Source organism: Kogia breviceps, chromosome 3 (genome assembly GCF_026419965.1).
Source record: "Kogia breviceps isolate mKogBre1 chromosome 3, mKogBre1 haplotype 1, whole genome shotgun sequence".
Taxonomy (NCBI): Eukaryota; Metazoa; Chordata; class Mammalia; order Artiodactyla; family Physeteridae; genus Kogia; species Kogia breviceps.
The window spans coordinates 33,233,897-33,246,317 of NC_081312.1; the positions used below are offsets into that span (position 1 = coordinate 33,233,897).

A 12,421-nucleotide genomic window follows, 5' to 3' on the forward strand; every position below is an offset into this window, starting at 1 on the left:
GCAGGTGGGACCCCATCCCTGGGCGCTGAGGAGGGCGACTAAGGGCTCAGAGTATCCAGGTTCCTCTGAATGTTGCCCCTTCTGAAAAGGCAGGTCTTCGGGTACCAGACGCATAGAGCTGGGGACGCTAACCCTCTGCCCACCTGCTCCCCCAATCCAGCTCTGTCTCTCCAGTCTCTGCATCTCCATCCACCGTCTACAGCTTCTCACCTGCTCTACCTGCAGCCTCAGTCCCTCTCCCGGCCTCCCCAGGATCTCTTCCCTGCTCCTTCCCACCTCACCTTAAGGGTTTCCTCCTCAGAGAGGAAACACCAGCCGCCTCATCCCAAATCTGAAATAGTTTTCCATGCATATATGTTCTTTGAGCACCTTACTCTTTTCCTTCGTGGGAATTTGAAAACTTTTTCGAATAGAATCTTATGTTTATTTATGAGATTATCTGTTTAAAGAAATCTCTCTTCTCTGTTAGAGTGGGCCCCATGAGGGTGGGAACTTGGTGGTGGTTGCTTCGGGTCCTCAGTGCCCAGTGGGTGGATGACAGGATCCCCAGGACAGGATGAGCCACTGAGCCAGTGGTTCTATAAACGTAGTCCTAGCAGCAGCACCTGGGAACTTGTTAGAGAGGAAATGCAAATTCTCTGACTCTGGGTGTGGGACCCAGCAATCTCGGTCTGAACCAGCTGGGCACCAGGATTCAGGTGCACACAAAAGTTTGAGAACCACTGGCAGAGGCAAATCCCCTGCTGTTGCATCAGTGTCCACTGTGGCCAGGGGCCACCTGAGCCGCCCGTAAAAGGCACTGGGGATGACCAAGGCCACATCTTCAAATGCAGCAAGGGGAAGGAAGCCCTCCTCTAAGGAGGGACGGCCGAGTGTGCCGACATCGCGCCATCCCCGGGACCCCGACCCCGGCCCACCGTGCGGTTCGGCGGACTGGCCACTGGAGGGCAGTGCGACCACGTCCATCGCGTCCCTGCCCGGCTGCGGGCGGCAGCAGCCCTCGGAGGCCTACCCGGGAGACAGCTGGGGCGGCTTCAGCCAGGAGACAAGAAAATAGAAAGGGATCGCGGCCCAGGCTGCGGCCTCGGCTCACGGGCCCCAGACGTTCTTAGAGGCCGAAGGGACCCCGCCGGCGCGCATCCCCGGCCCGGTATCTCTGAGGGGGCCTCCCTTCCTCGCTCCTCCAAGGCCCGGTCTGCTGCCTGGAAGGCTGGGAGTCTGGCTCGCCTGGGGCCTGGAAGGTTCGGAGGTCCCGGAGTGCAGGACGCGCAGGGGAGGAGATGCCATCAAGCCGCCGCCGAGGGCAGAGCGCCAGGGGCAGGACCTTGACCGCTTCCCCAGAGGCAAAGGGCGGCCTCCCGCGTGACCCCCTCCGAAGTGCAAAACAAGGCGGCCATCTTGGTGGCGCGTTAACCCTCTCGTAGCCGGAGCCCCGGCCCAGCCAGGCCAGGGCGGGCCTGCGGTTGGAAGCTGCGATGCCACGGGGACGGCGAAGAATTTCCAAGAACTTGAAGAAAATCCTGGATCCTGGCAACTCCCTCGGGGGCGTTTGGAAACCCTATCCCGTTAGCATTAGGAACCCGAGCCTTTGTAAGTGAATTGGACTTGTTCCATGCCCTGCTTTCTTCTTGCCCTGTATTCCAAAAGAGAAAGCCAGAGGCAGCAAACAGGCAGCAAACGCCCTCCTGGTGGTCATCAGGTGTTGTGGGGCTAGCAGAGCATCTGGAGCCCAGCCGAGCGTGTATCCAAGTGTTGTATCTTGTTGCTCACAGCATAAAGGGCAGCTTCTTCACAGGCAGGCCAGTCTCCAGGCCAAGGACTGGCAGCCTGGAGCTGACTCCAAGTGGCCGCCTCCTTTCAGCCCCTCTCCACCGTGAGGACTTTAGCTGCCATTCTGAATGCCATTTGAGGAACCATAAGCCCTCCAGGCCCCACCATTCCTGTGGTCTCATATCTGATCTGGCTCACACGTTGATATTGTCTCTCTGTCATTTGGGTACTTTTCAGCTTCTAGAATACACTTTCTTCTTAATATCATCAGCCCTTCCAGGTGCAGCTTAGATATCAGCTTCACCAGGAAGCCTTCCTCCAGTTCTCCCCCTTGTTTCCAGCAGAGCCTGTCATTTCCCTCCCTGCCCACGGGAAGCTCCCTTGGTCTCTGCTGTAGGATCTCCTGTTTTCTTGTCTGCGTCCCCCTCCACTGAATCATGGGCGCCATGAAGGTAGGGACTGTGCGACGGTGGTCTTTGCGTTCGCCTTGGTGCCTTCCTTGCACATGTAGGTCATTCGGGAAAGGGTTGCTGCAGGAGCATCATGAAATTATTGAATGGGTTTTGGTGTTGTAAACAGACTTCCCAAACACTTTGAACCTTGAGCAAAGGAACATGTAATGGTGTTTTCTTAAGCCCTGTAATGGAGACCTTTTGTGTGTTTAATTGCTTTGTTATTTTTGGTGGAAACGTCAGGGTGCCATAGGAACAAAAACCATGGGTCCTAGCTTGACCAAGAGGACTAACCACTGAGCCCCAAGTGTTCTCATTGCTTCCTCTGTGTGGCCTTGGGGTTGGAGCCTGTGACATGGGATGGCAGGCAGCAGGGCAGGCGCCAAGGACCAGCAAAGGAAGGTCTATGTATCTGGCTGGGCTTGAGGTCATGAATTCAGGCTGAGATCTCAGGATGAAGCAGAAAAGAAAGTGCCTTGAGAGTCTTGGAGAAGGTGGAAGCTAAAGGAAGAATCCTTTCTTTTTCCTTTTACAAGAAAAAGCCTCATGAAGGACTCCAGAAAACCCCTTTCATGCCTCACCCACAGATGATTTGCTGAACGCTCATTAAGGGGAAAACAAAGAGGTGGTTTTGTTTATTTATTTAAGAGGAAAAATAAATGAGCTGTGACAAAACAATTTGAAACCAGGCCCCTCCGAGACCTGGGCTTTCACTTCCTTGATGGGAAGTAAAACAGAGAATCGAATCCCCCTCCAAATAAAAGTGAAGTTAATAATCAGACAGCTCAGCCCTGGCCACATCCTGTGTCAGCTCCCTCCCTCCCTTGGCTCACTGTTTATAGCTGCGGAGCCCAGAGTCGACTTAACTCTTTCCTCCCCATCCCTCTCCATCCCGGGGAAGCCCAGCTCTGCTCTGAGGGCGGCAGGCTCCTCTTACCCTCTGGTGCAGGCCTCGCCTCTGCAAGGCTGGCTCTCCCCATTCCGAACAGGGCGGCCCCCCTGCCTCTCAGCCTCTGGCTGATGAGTTTAACAAGCCCAGCTTAGATTTGAGTGCTGTCTTCTGCTTGTCCGGCACAAAACCCAAAGTGGACACAGGAGGGCTGCACTGGATACCTCCTTACCTCTCCACTGCTCCAGGGAAACACTAGCTAAACCCATTCCCACTCCAGACGCAGGGCCTATGCTCCAGGCAGCCTCCACAGCCTGGTGGTCTCCTTGAACTGAGTTCTGATGGAAAGAAGCACAGACCTTTGGGGCTTTTGGCCTGTGCTGACAGCAGTACTATGTATATCTCTGAGCTGCTTTCTATGAGAACTTCACGCTCTCTTCAAATGCCTTCCCATGTCGTAACCAGCCATTGTTATTGTTGTAAGCAGTGATCCTAGAGAGTCACTGTTATCCTCTTTTTTTTTTAAGTGAGAACATTATTGCTTCTTTTAAAAAAAGATGTTGGGGGTAGGAGTTTATTAATTAATTAATTAATTTTTGCTGTGTTGGGTCTTCGTTTCTGTGCGAGGGCTTTCTCTAGTTGTGGCAAGCGGGGACCACTCTTCATCGCGGTGCGCGGGCCTCTCACTATCACGGCCTCTCTTGTTGCGGAGCACAGGCTCCAGACCCGCAGGCTCAGTAGTTGTGGCTCACGGGCCCAGTTGCTCCGCGGCATGTGGGATCCTCCCAGACCAGGGCTCGAACCCGTGTCCCCTGCATTGGCAGGCAGATTCTCAACCACTGCGCCACCAGGGAAGCCCTGTTATCCTCTTTTAAAAAATTTTTATTTATTTATTTTTGGTTGCGTGGGGTCTTAGTTGCTGCGCGTGGGCTTTCTCTAGTTGCGGTGAGCGGGGGTTACTCTTCGCTGCAGGGCACGGGCTTCTCGTTGGGGTGGCTTCTCCTGCTGTGGAGCACAGGCTCTAGGCATGCGGGCTTCAGTAGTTGTGGCACGCGGGCTCTAGAGCGCAGGCTCAGTAGTTGTGGCGCACGGGCTTAGTTGCTCCGTGGCATGTGGGATCTTCCCGGACCAGGGCTTGAACTTGTGTCCCCTGCATTGGCAGACAGATTCTTAACCACTGTGCCACCAGGGAAGCCCTGTTATCCTCTTTTTACAGAGCAGGAAACTGAGGCACAGAGGGTTAAGTACTTTGCCCATTATTGCAGAGCTGGGATTTGAACCCAGGCATTGTAGCTCCAAAGGTCTCACAACAGAGATCGCTCTCTTCTCTGGAGCCAGGGGGCTTTCTGAGAGCTTAGAATAATCCTGTGAATGCATTTCAAAGATCCCAAAGCCCAAGGACCTTTTGAGAACTTTTGAACTTTGTCTTGGGCTCTCCTCCTTTCTGTTTCTTTCTGGGGTGAAGGCACAGAGAACACGTGGTGGGGTCCAGTGGACAGTGGAATGAGAGAATGTGGAGCAACTTAGGATGGGACAGACCTTTCATCCGCTTGGCAGCAGGTTCTAGAGCAAGGATCCAAAGACTTGGCATGGCCGTTCTCTCAGCCATCAGTCTACCTTCTGCTTTTACTACCGCCCTCATCCTTGCCAGCCCTGTAGCCTGTGGGTCCCTCACCTGAAGTCACAAACACCCTCTTCTGGCTGAAGCTGGTCTTGCAGGAAGCCACTCACCAGTTGCCTGGGGCAAGTGGCAAAGACTTCTGAACTGGTGGTGTGGGCCATCTGCCTCTCTGGGATTCCTCCCTCTGCATGCCCTGGCTACTGAGATTTGTCTTGGAAGCTGTCTGTCACCAGGTCACCTTTGGTGGGTCCCTCGGACCCCTGGAGGGTGTGTTGTGCTGCCCCCTGGTGTCTAGAGGCTGTCCTGCCCGCTCAGTTGCTTAGAGCTCCAGAAGCTCCCTGTCGGGGTGCTGCTGAGCATAAGGCCTGCTGTCTGTCTGTGCGCCCCAGACCCCTGGCCCCCATCTTTGGGAGTGAGCTGATCTGCTGAAGATCTGCTTTTTTAGGATGCATTTCTCCATTCAAAGCCACAGCCCGGACTGGGCAGTGCCCTATTCCTCATTTTCTGACTCATTCTTCATCTAGAGAGAAAACTCTGGGGCCTTCATTCCTGTTCTTCCCAGAGCAGGGGTGGCTCCTCTGGGGAGGGAAGGGGACAGCAGTGGCGGCTTTGTGATTCCCAAAGGGGCCGACACTCAGCAGGTTGCCTGGCCCAAAGAGGTCTCAGAGAATGTGTGCCTTGACTCGTATTTAATTTAGATGTTTAGGTGAAGCATCTACATATCAATCAGCGCCCAAGCTGGGGTGGCTCCTCCGTGGTCGACATTTGCCAAACACCCCTCAAATCAGACCCAGCCTTTATCAGTGCTTACAGTGCTAGGGCACTTTAGGACCATTAATCTCATTTACCCCACACTCTGGGAAATGGGGTACGTGTGATTCTCCCCACTTTTCCAGATGAAGAAAGTGAGGTTAGAATACCTGCCCACTCTGCTATAGTGGCTGTCTGCTAGAAAAAAAAAAAAAAGTTCATTGTGGTTGAAAATACATTGAAACCACTTAAATAATTTTCTCTGAGTTCAAAAGCAGTGCAAATGGACAGCAGTCCCTCTGAATGTTTTTTCTCGGCCTGGGAGGCCCTGAGGGACAGGACGGCATTCTTGGTCCTCAGCATGTGCCAGGAGGAGGGTTTGGGGCACTTTCCTGATCCCGGAGTGGTGGTCTCCCTGTCTGTTCTCCAGCCCTTCCCAGCTCCTGGCAGGTCTCCCCACAGCCTTATCTCTGGTCCAAGAGCACATGTCCTTGGGAAGTAAATATCGTGTTGCAAGAACCAATAAGAGGAGAATCCCTGAGTTAACATTTTTTTTTTCCAGCTTTTATGCACTTAAGACATTATGCAAAATTTCAAACATGTACAGAAGGAGACATACCCATCACCAACATCGCCAACTCCAGCCAAGTTTGTCCATTTACATCACCATCTGCCTCCCCACGTCCCATATAATTTTAAAGTAAGTCCAGTGTATCAGGTCATATCACTTCATCTATCAGTATTTCAGTATGTATTTCTAAAAAAAAAAAAAAAAAAAGAACTCATTACACTTACCCACATTGTTCTTATTTCACCTAAAAATTAATAATACCACCTAAATATTACCAAGATTCATTTGCTGTTCACATTTCCAGAACATTTTTTGAACTCTTTACCTTTCTACTTAAAAAAAAATCGGCCCTGAACTAAGAATTTCTCAGTGTTTGGTCGTATCCTTACAATAGCTCCTAAAGGGACAGATTTCTGAATCCGGGCAAAAATGGCCAGTTACTGATTCTCTGAGGCCAGCGATCATTTTTAAGCTCACCACCGCCACAGCCCTCCGCTTGGCCAGGGCCGTGCACATAGTGGGGGCCACGTCAGCGTGAGCGGAGTCTCACGTGAGGCTGAACACAGGGAGGGGGGGCGGATGCAGCACGTTGCATTAATGCGGAAGGACTGGAGAGCAGCCCCCTGTGTCCTCCCACCACGGTCTGAGTGGCTGCCCTTGGCTTTCCGTGCAGTGCTCCACCCGCCAGCTGCCTGGGCCTCCTAGGGGACCCTCTTCTCTCTCTTGCTTGGGATACTTGACTCTTTTCCAGTGACTCCGTGGAGCCCCACTTTGTGGGGCCTCCAGCCGTCTTGGTTTTGCCAATTTGCTGCTTAACGTACAGCAACAGTTGACAGGGTGGTTCAGGGAGTGGGCTGCTCGCTCTTGCCAAGAGCTTTGCTCATCTGTCCTCACGGCAGCCCCAGGAGGTGGGTATTGCTGTCACTGCCATTTCACAACACACAAGACTAGGGGAGGGCAGGTAAGTGCCTTGCTGGCCTAGGAAGGGGCAGTGCTAGGATTTGAAGGGGGTCACTCTGAACATCGGGTGCTCTCCATTGCAGCACATTGGTTCTCAAACTTTAAGATTCGTTTAGCAACATGCTAGGCAACTTGGCCTAGGACCAGGCACTTACCCTCTTGAGGACAAATCTCGACAAGTCAGGATCTGCAGTCACCATGCACTTTTCCCTGCAATATTCCCATCTTCCAGAACAGATAGAGCATCACTTATTATTATACACGCCCTTATTAGGAGATTAGCTCAGTTGAATGGAATACATTTTAGGTCATTCAGCCTCTAATTTCTTGCTTTGTCTTTTTTTATGGTTAAATAGTAGTTTGAGTCATAGATTGCATGACGGTGACAGGCTTGAAGGTTAGGAGGGCTGGGAAGAAACTGGGTTGAGTATCTAAGGCCACAACCTAGATATTATCCCTTCTGTACATTTTGTCACATCTCTCAGTTGTTGATACTCGGAAAAATGTGACTTTCGGAACGGCAGAATCGGGCAAGTGCTTGAGAATTCTCGGAGGGAGAAGGGCTGGTGTGGGCACAGTTTTCTTGACCTCAGCCAATCAGAGTTCAGCCCGTGTGGCTTCCCTTGGCTGAACTTTGGAGGAGCCGTCTTAGGTGGCCTGGTGAGGCTCAACCCCTGTCCACGAAGAGCCTGCCTCACCCACCGTGGACAGCCTGGGCACCAAAGCTGGGTGTTAAACTCTATAAATTCACTCGCATTTTACTTCCTTTACTTCTTGATTTTTGCCTTGGTTTGTTTCAGCTTTCTCCCAACTCCTGCTGCCCTAGAGAAATGGAAGAGTAGGTAGAAGTGGGTTTGATTCATTAAGGGAAATGGAAAAACCAAAGCGGACGCAGAGGAGAGAAGCACTGGCGGACTCACAGGAGAAAGAGAAGCAACGGAAGGCAGAATCAAGAGGCCAGACAGACAAAAGGAGAGGAACCAGTGTCTTCTGTAAGTGTTCATGGGGTTTATGGACACTAGGCAGTAAAGACAAACTTCCAAAAGTTGTTTCCCCACCATGGCAATGAGAAAACTGTGGCTATCATTAGGTCCCCTTCAGAATGTCTGGAGATGAATTTAAATCGTCAATATTGTTTCCAAAAGTTGCATTTGCTGGGACTCCTCTAGTTTTTTTTTTTTTTTTTTTGCGGTACGCAGGCCTCTCACTGTTGTAGCCTCTCCCGTTGTGGAGCACAGGCTCCGGACGCGCAGGCTCAGCGGCCATGGCTCACGGGCCCAGCCGCTCCACGGCATGTGGGATCTTCCCGGACTGGGGCATGAACCCGCGTCCTCTGCATCAGCAGGCGGATCCTCAACCACTGCGCCACCAGGGAAGCCCTGGGACTCCTCTAGTTTTGCCTAGAGTTGGGTATACCAATCTTCCATGAACCCTTGCTGTTCCAGGAACTGAGTGTCTGTGGATTGGGTTAGCCCTGGTCCTCAGAGAGCTGCCTGGGAGATGCAAAGCTGATGACCCAGCTCCATCACACCTAATGCTTCTGCTCAGATTCTCCAGGGAGCCCTCCAGAGGCAGCATGATGGAAGCCACCAGGTTCTGCAGTGAACTAGACTGGTTTTTGGCCTTGCCCCAGGAAGATCAGCCCTCACTCTGCAAAAGACCAATGGTGGGGGTGAGTTGGGAGAATTGTAGGAAAAACAAGGGCAAGAAGGAAAGCTTGCTTTTCTAGGACTGTCCTTGCTCAGTGTTTGGAAGAGTCTGAAATCCACAAAAAGCAGTAAGGCTCAGAACATTCCTTACTGTGGTTGGTTGAGGGTCAGAGCAGTTGTTTTAAATTCATTGCTGCCTCTTGTTCTCTCCTGGGTCTCTATTTTTATTTTTTTTCTGGTGTTGTTTGCTTTCACGTTCTTTTTTTTCAGAGTATTCATATCTTCCCCCCTCTTCTTTTTCATTCTCAATTCTCCTTCCCACCCCACTCTGCCTTCTTTGCATAATTTTTCTTTTCTTTTGGCTTTCCTTGTTCTACATCTGGATTCCCGGATGGTTTATTTTGTCTGTTTCCTGAATTTCCCTCCTCTCCCATTTCTTATAGGTTTTTTTTTTGTTGTTGTTGTTCTTTTTCCTTTTCCTTCGGTTTCAGTTCTGTCCCCTAAAGCTTTCCTTGGGCCACACAGGCTTTTAATTCTTGTTCATCTGTTTAAGCAGTGCTGGCAAGAAGCAGGCCACAGCCGGCAGGCAGAGCCACGGTGGCAGAAGAGGACCTGGGCGTCTGAAGATTCTCCCCCAGCCCCGGGGTCCTTGGAAGAGGGGCTTCCTTCTGGAGAGTGGGCTGGGACAGTGCTGCTCTCCTTCTGTGCGGCTTGACGTCGTCTGCCAGGCCTGGGCTGAAGGTTGGGGGCAGATGGTGTTTCCTCCACGGTGTGTGGGCCTGGGCCCCATTGCTCAGGGAGGCGATGGAATCAGCCCTTCTCGGTGGACAGGTGGAAGACTCATCAGGTTCCACCCAGAAAGGCTGAGGCTCAGGGGAGGTGCCCCATGGGGAATGTATCACTTGCCAAGCTCTGTGCTGTGGGTGGGAGGCCTTGCAGCATGGGGGCTGCCTCTGGGGGAAGTCTGGGGATCCTTTGACCCTCGGTCTCTGGTCGAAGCCAGCCTGGGCATCTGGAGCTGTCTGCTGGGGAGACTGAGGCAGTTTTCCAGTGGAAGGTCTTTCCTTCCCAACAGCCCCCACCCCTGGCCAGCGGGCGTTTTGAGGGCCCAGGAAGAACGCAAGAAGAGGCTGATAGCTGCGAGGTGTCTTAAAGGCTCTTGGCCACTGGGAGCAACACAGACCCCATCTGTGGGAGGCCCTGAGGGTCAGGTCTGGTACCGATAGAAGCAGGTGGCACTTCTTGATGGGTGCGGTGGCAGAGAAATCCTAGAAGTTGCAGCCGCACCCCTCCTTGTCTGGCGTGGCGTGGGAGGTGGTGGGAGTGGCCTGGCCCTGCTGCCCAGCTGTCTGAGGCAAATCAACTGGAGTCCATCTGGCTGTCCTCCCCGGCCCAGGCTGGCTTCCCACCCTGGGCCGTCAATGCCATTGGGTGCTGGCTGAGTCCTTAGCGGGCCCAGCTGAGAGGTGGATGTGTCACTGCTCCGCCAGGGGCACACCTGCAGCTGAGTTGCACCCTGGGGTGGAGGGGCCCAAGAGCGCCACGTGGACGCCCATCGGGCTGCGCTGCCTTCGCCCAGGCCCTGTGCTGATGGTGGCCACGTGCTTCTCTGGAAGTGCCACCAAGTGCCCCCTCACCTTCTCCACACCTTGCTCCCTTGCCGGGTCCCATCCATTTCTCCTCCTTCATCAATGCACAATCTTCGGGGCCACTTTAGAAAAGACTGTTGATTATATCAAAGCTTGAGAGAAATCTTTGCTTATTTCATATTTTGCTTATCATTTCCTTATGTTTTCTAAGCCTCTAGTCCTAGAGTCCAACTCTTGGGTCTAGCATCCCTCAAGACCCTAGAACCACAGCCCCAGGAGCCCCCAGGCCCTGATTCCTGGGCCCCGTAGAACTGATTTATCTCTGGTTCAAGGCAGAGCCTCCCTCCTTCCCTACATAGAGGGCCAACCTAGACAGGAGGGATGATTAGGGGATAGATGATGAATTTTCTTCTAAGTTCTCCCTTCAATTCTAGAGGAGAGCTGGGGGCGAGGGCCCAGCCTCTTTGATGTAGGAATTTAGGTGGGGATTAGGATCCCGCAGCCTCTTGCCCTTCCCACCTGAGCCCAAAGCACACGCTCCTGCAATCTGCGGTCTCAGTGCCGCTTCGTTCCTGCCACCTCTCTCTGCCTTCCCCCTTCCCACGCACCACGTTGTATAAATATTTACACCCCCGGGCTGGCAGGAGTCTTTCCCCAGCTGCTTCCCTGGTCTCTGGGAGAGCTTGTTCTCTTACTGAACAGCTGCAGCAGATCTGGTTGCCTTTGGTCAGACAAGGGCAGGCCCTGGTTTGGGGGCCCGCGGTCCCCCTCTGGGGTGGAGGGTGCAGTTGGCGGGAGAAACTCAACTCTAGAGAGGTCACAGGGTTGTGGCAAAGACCCATTGCTCTCCTCTGCTGGCTGCCTGCGTGGCGACCCTCCGAGAGTTGTCTGATCCCTGCTCCGGCTGGGACGGAGGGTCCTGCTTCTCAAAGGGACAGCTCCTCAGGGTGGGGTCTGCACCTCTCTGGGCTGGGTTTTGCTGGATAGGGCTGGAGGATAATCTCAAAGCAAGCTGGCTGGTGCTAGGACAAAATAGGAACTTAGTGTACCTGCAGGCACTTTACAGTTTACAAGTAGGTGCTATATCCTTGATCCTCCCTGAAGCACATCCCCCGCTTTAGAGCTGGAGAATCTTCATATTGGGCTTCTCCCCAACTCCTGTCCCAGGCCATCCTCCCTCCCACCAACCTCCCCGGGGGGCTGGGGAGTGGAGAGGACAGATGCCTCTTTCCTCATCTTCCTTGGTGACCCAGGAAGTGGGAGTTTACCAAAGAAACAAGCTGCCATTTGTTGGGTTCCCACCGGCCTGGCACTGTGTGAGGTGCTTCCCCATATTCTCATGTAATTATTCAAGTCTTAAGCCCAGCAGATTTTTTAGCTTCCTTGTGTGTGTTTCCTCTTCCTGCCCTCAAGACAGCTGTGGCTGCCTAGCAGTGAGCTCCCAGACACAGGGCCCTGCCTTTCTCTGGTGCTTTCGGGTTCCGTAGAACCTTCAGGGGCCAGCTGGTAGACACTAGTCTCAGCTAACCTGCAGCGGGTGCAGGTCACCTGCTGCCGCCTCCTCTCCCGTGCCTCAGTTTCTCCCACGTCTGTGGGAGGGAATTAACTTGTGCTCCATAGGTACTTCTAAATGCAGTGCAGGGACAGGTTTTAAAAAGCGACAGGGTGGTGTCATTTAACTCCTTTTTCTGTGTTGGGGGGTTGTGACAGAAGAGAGTGTTCAGTTATCAGGTACTATGAGGCATGTGTATTTGGTGCTTGGGAAGCCTGAGGAGAAGGAAGACAGGGATAAAAAGGCCTGGATTTCACCAGGTAGTGGAGCCACTGGGGGTGCAGATGGGTGGGGGAGGTCCTGATGGGGGCCCGGGACAGAGGCCCTAGTCTCTCCCTACACTCATACTTGTGCGAGAAAGTAGACATGTAGATTCAATCTGTCTCTCTCTGAGCTCAGACTCTTTCTGGGCCTGGGAGGAAAGCTGCTGTCAAAAAGTAAAAGGCCTGGCCCAGTGCTTGGTACTCAGTGGGTAGAGGGCCATCCCAAGGTGAGGCAGGGGAGGGGTGGGCTGGGTCTGGCCTGCCAGGGAATGTATAGAGAGGAAAGTAGGAAACCACAGCTCAGAGACGTGCTGCTGGGAGCTATTCCTGTTACTGCCTGCCTCCCCACCCCCAA

At 53.1% G+C, this 12,421-nt stretch overlaps 1 long non-coding RNA gene across 3 annotated transcripts; it reads left to right on the top strand.

Moving 5' to 3' along the window:
- The first annotated feature begins 413 nt into the window (after nucleotides 1-413).
- On the top strand, nucleotides 414-12,069 carry LOC136793781 (uncharacterized). Of its 3 annotated transcripts, XR_010839511.1 has the most exons (5): nucleotides 1,025-1,590; nucleotides 2,115-2,222; nucleotides 7,814-8,005; nucleotides 8,562-8,685; nucleotides 9,219-12,069. It is a non-coding gene; the product is annotated as an uncharacterized lncRNA (long non-coding RNA). The 3 variants fall into 3 exon arrangements; XR_010839510.1 differs by having other exon boundaries at nucleotides 414-2,222; nucleotides 8,459-8,685; XR_010839509.1 differs by having other exon boundaries at nucleotides 414-2,222.
- The last annotated feature ends 352 nt before the right edge of the window (nucleotides 12,070-12,421 follow it).